This window comes from Ananas comosus, unplaced genomic scaffold, assembly GCF_001540865.1.
Source record: "Ananas comosus cultivar F153 unplaced genomic scaffold, ASM154086v1, whole genome shotgun sequence".
Classification (NCBI taxonomy): domain Eukaryota; kingdom Viridiplantae; phylum Streptophyta; class Magnoliopsida; order Poales; family Bromeliaceae; genus Ananas; species Ananas comosus.
The window spans coordinates 45427-50256 of NW_017890511.1; the positions used below are offsets into that span (position 1 = coordinate 45427).

The 4830-nt window shown below is 41.5% G+C and overlaps 2 long non-coding RNA genes across 2 annotated transcripts; both read right to left on the minus strand.

Annotated features, from left to right (window-relative positions):
- Window positions 1-386: 386 nt before the first annotated feature.
- LOC109703758 lies at window positions 387-775 on the minus strand. Its single transcript, XR_002214003.1, has 3 exons — window positions 722-775; window positions 558-625; window positions 387-441 (listed from the first exon to the last, which is right to left on the minus strand). It is a non-coding gene; the product is annotated as an uncharacterized LOC109703758 (long non-coding RNA).
- Window positions 776-2197: 1422 nt separating this feature from the next.
- Window positions 2198-3809, minus strand: LOC109703759. The gene is made up of 2 exons (XR_002214004.1): window positions 3762-3809; window positions 2198-2382 (listed from the first exon to the last, which is right to left on the minus strand). It is a non-coding gene; the product is annotated as an uncharacterized LOC109703759 (long non-coding RNA).
- Window positions 3810-4830: the final 1021 nt, after the last annotated feature.

A 4830-nucleotide genomic window follows, 5' to 3' on the forward strand; every position in this document is an offset into this window, starting at 1 on the left:
ATAATGCTAAATTTACATATGGCATTAGGAACTTTCTACTATCATGGCATTACCATTATAGTCATAAAACATATTCTTGTTCTCGATTTTATAATCAATAAAGTTACAAGCATATCATTGTTCTCTACTTTCTAGGAACATAGCAACTCGTACTAGAATGTCATTCAACTGCATTTATCATGAACATAAATACTTTATGCATGTGTGTGTCCACTCTACTTCATAGAGGTTCTATTTCAATTATATCAAATATTACGATGATATGTACCAAACCCTTTATTAATCGAATAATCATAAAAATGCGCTACTAAACCGATTCTATAGTTACATATAGAACATAGGGGAGCTTCACTTGCTCTGGTTAGGTCAAACCCACCTAGTACTAGGCTCCAAATAGTCACAAGAAGTCCTAATAATCAGCTCAACAAGGCCCCAATCCTGCTGAACACAAACATCAACACCGTGTCAAAATGACGACCGAAATATCCGATTTCGGCCTAATTTGCACTTAGTACCAAGTAGTAACTTAAATTCCCTATTTCAGGTCACATTGGTACCTCAAATTAAGCCTCCAATTGCTCTCCAATGCCAACTGAAGATGATCCAAGACTCGATTGCAATCTCGCTGCGAACAACGTCAAAATGGCATCAATATGCTTGTATACGCGTTAAAATAGCCGAAATCCAGTGATTTTAGTTTTCTACTGAAATTTCAACTTACCCTTAGTTTAACCACCTTCCGAACTAGTCCCCTAGGTCACGAGATTAGCTCAACATGGTTCGCAAACCTGCTGCGAAGAAGGAATCTCGAACTGCATCAAGTTACTCGATTATTTCGGGTATAATTCCGAAATAGCTTTAGAAATCATATTTTACTTTTAACTAGCTTTAAAGCAGCTTATCTCTGGTCCAAGGTGGTTAATTCACAGCTAGTTAACCCCTCTCAAGCTGCTGAAAACATCCTCATATTCAGGTAGAAGCAGTGAAACTAAAACACATCAAAATCCAACACTAAAGTACAAACTAGGGAGTAATATGAGCGAATCCCTTATACCTTGAAGCAAATCAGTTACTAACTGATTTGGGTTGCAGGAACACCTTCACTACTGTTCCCTCGCAGCAAGAGAACACTGCTACAGCCTCCCAACCTGCCGGCGCAAGGAGAAGAAGTCGAAGAAGCCGAAACTACCAAACCAAGCTCTCTTGAGCTCCAAATCCAAGAGAGAGAAAGAGAAGAGCTAAAAAACCTATTTTTCCTGAGCTTACAAGTGATAAGCATCCTCAGGGTCGAGCTGGGAGGGATAAGGATGGATAGGTGAAGTGAAATAACCAAAATAGCCTTGCTGCCACGCAGCTGCTGCTGCTGCTGCTTGCTATACCGGTACAGCGTAATGTCTGTACCGGTACACAAAGCAGAAAATGCTGAATTTCGCCAGTTCAATGCACTTTCTTGCTTCAAGATTTCCAATCATCCTCTAACTTGTTCAAAAGCTTGTCCAAACCTTTTAGAACATGTAGGATAGTTCCACAACTCATGCCACACACTCGAACTCCGCAATTTGCAAAAGTTCAGTGTATTACAGGACAGGAGCTTCTATCGAGGAAAACAATGTGTGGAACGAGCGCTGCCGAGCTTCTGCCCGATGGAGTGCCCTGCGAGCGCGAGAGAGAGAGAGGAGAGCGTGAGAGCAAGAGAGAGGCGAGGGAGCGAGAGAGAGGCGAAGAAGCGAGAGAGAGGGAGAAACAGAGATAGTTAGAGGGAGCTGTGCGGGAGAGAGAAGTGTAGTAGGGTTTGGTTTGGGTTAGCTTTAACAAAAAGTAAAAAAGGGGTGAGCTTAGAAGCTAGTGTGCTAGTGGATTAATATCAACCGTTGGATCTCTGAGTTGTAGGATATACACCAAAGGAGAAATGTCCAAGTAGACTTTTCCAAATAAAAAAGGATTCGGGACCAATTGTGTCACGCCCCGCGACTGCCTATTTGGTCTGTTTCGGGCACGCCGACAGACCGCCGAACGGACAGGGTTTTTCCTGTACCGCGGACAGAGTCTCCCCTGTACATTCAAGGCGTCGCAATCAATACAATGTACAAAGTTCCAACAAGGAACACATTTCAATCAAAGATTGCATAAGAAAGTATCAAAAACATAATCTACTTGTTATTACAAGCATTCACATTCTTACATTTTACATCCCAAATACTTATTACATTCAACTTTCAAATACAATCCGATTTAACATGATTATTACAACTTGATTCTTTTCATTTTCTACATCCCTAAGCAAAGCCGACTCAGGATACCGCTATCTCTGGTCTCCGTGGTAGTACGCTAACTATGATGCTACGCCCTCGCCTCGCGCCGCCGCGCCGCTCACGTGTGAACCTGTAACACCCCAAAACCACGTGGGGTGAGAACCAACTCCATGGTTCCCAGTGGGTACGGCCACCCAAGGGAAAAGCTCGACCAATAGGTCCAAGGGAGGCAACTGCAAGTTAGTTCAATAAACAGATAGATATATATCTTGATTATGCAACGAATAAAACCATGCATTGCCTCACGAATGCAATATGAAGATCATGCAATGATGCGACTATACAATCAACTAGTAATTCAATCGATTACTACTTTCATCCAATTGACATTTAAGGTTTTCTGTCATTTACCATTTTAATCATAAAGTTTCATCTATCTTTACAAAGCTAACCGCCCGACTCGGTCTTGAGTCAATCGTCTGCGGAGTACCGCACAAAGCCAGGCCCGAGGCGAAGGACGTCTCACTTGCACCTCGGCCTTAAATCCCCTCAACTAGGACATCACTATAGCTCATAAGTTTATTACCCAATCACTTGGCTAACCCGAAGGTTTCGCCCTCAACAAACTCACCAACCCAAAATCCCATTAACCGGGGAGATACCCGCTACAACCCGGTGGGACCGTCCTCTGGGGAGATAACCGCTACAACCCAGTGATGTCGACTCCGGAGCACATCGCCCGAGGGGGAGCTACCACAACCTCGAGCAAGGACTAAAGGTGAGTATGATCAATGATCAAATCCAAAATCTTGAGGATGTCAAGTTCAATCCATTCCTTAACTTTAGGAAGACTATGCTCAAATGACCCTAACTCTAGGGTTGAAATGTCATAATATTTCCATCATTCTTTTCTTTGCATTCTTTACTATCACTTGTGTCATATACACTACTATATTCTTGGACTCATGCCACACTTGTTTTCTAAGTGTTCAACATGCCATAAGTGTTTCCACTATACTAATCATATGCCACTCGATCTAATATATATAGATTGTCCACGTCACATAACATAGTTCATATATCATTGTTTTCCGATGTCGAGTTCTCTAATTCACCTAGAGTTTATTGACCCAAGTTCAACATGTATGTGTCATTTAACATAATCCACAATATGTCAATATACATTCATCTAGTATATTCTACAATAAATCAACATGGACTCATTCATTATATTCCACAATATGTCTACATATATATGCCAACCATTCATATGCCATCCAACATGTTCCATAAATTATCAACATGCATATTACCTTTAACATATTACTATAACATTATTTTCATGCATTCATGTGACAATTAACTCATGTATTCATCTAGCATTTAACACATTATATGTCATTATGCATTTTATCTCAACAGTAAGTAACATCGACTATATGCATCAATTAGAAAACCATTACTCTTAGACATATAGGCGACCTAGTCGCTTCGGTGAGCACAACCCACCTCAAAATGCTTTCCGATTGCTTGTAGTCACTTGCAATCGGCCTCCCGCGGCAGCCGGCACCCGGTTTGGCCCGATCTCTTGCGCGACCACCCGAACGACATGCAATTCACGATCCGAAAATTAAAGGTCTTCGGTTATGTGCCACGGTGCTTCAAATCCGTTTTCATGAGTATACGATGTCGCCTCGGCCCTCCAGGCGAAAACGAAGCCTAAACGGCCGTTTCTTTAATAACTTCGCAACGGCTCGACGAATCGCCGAACCGACTTCACCAACGCGTTCGTTTACCTAGCAATTAGGTTTACATAGGGTCAATTTAGATCAAACCCATACATTTTATAAAATCCCAAAATTGGAGCCCTAACATGCTACTATTGCAATAAGCTTCAAAATTGATTCATGATTCAAGCAATTAGCATGTAGATATCATATAGAGAGTCTTCTAAATTCATTTCTAGAGCATATAATTAAAGCTCTAAGGTTCTACCATTTTTAAAAACCTAGCCTCTACACATGCTCCAATTAACCCAAATTAAATGGATTCAACATGCTAATCAACACATTAGATGCTATTAGGACACAAGCATTAAGGATTAAGCCAAATCCCAAAAGTTTATCTCAATGTGAACGCTGCGACGAAAACACTCCGCTCCAACGGCCGCACGAAAGCTCGATCCGTCGCTCCCAATGCGTTCGCAAGCATCATCTCCACCAATCCCGCGAATTTGAGCGAGAGAGATATAGAGAAATGGGAGAGAAATCTAGAGAGAGAAAGGAGCTTTCTCTCTCTCTCTCTCACCATGCGCACGAGAGGGTGGTTGGGAAAGAAGAAGCAACATCTTCTTTTAATTACACCCCAAAACACTATTCACTCTAGGGCAGTTTAGCAGTTCGGAACAGTTGGAACCCTTCTGAATGTCCGTTTGGGCTCAAATTTGACAGACAGACTCGGTTTAACGTACTGAGTAAGAATATATCTTAAGTTTTCAGTTTGGATCTTATTTGGTCACTGAAAACTATACCGAACTGTAATCTTTATCAGATAGCTGTCGGATTTTATTTCTCACTCT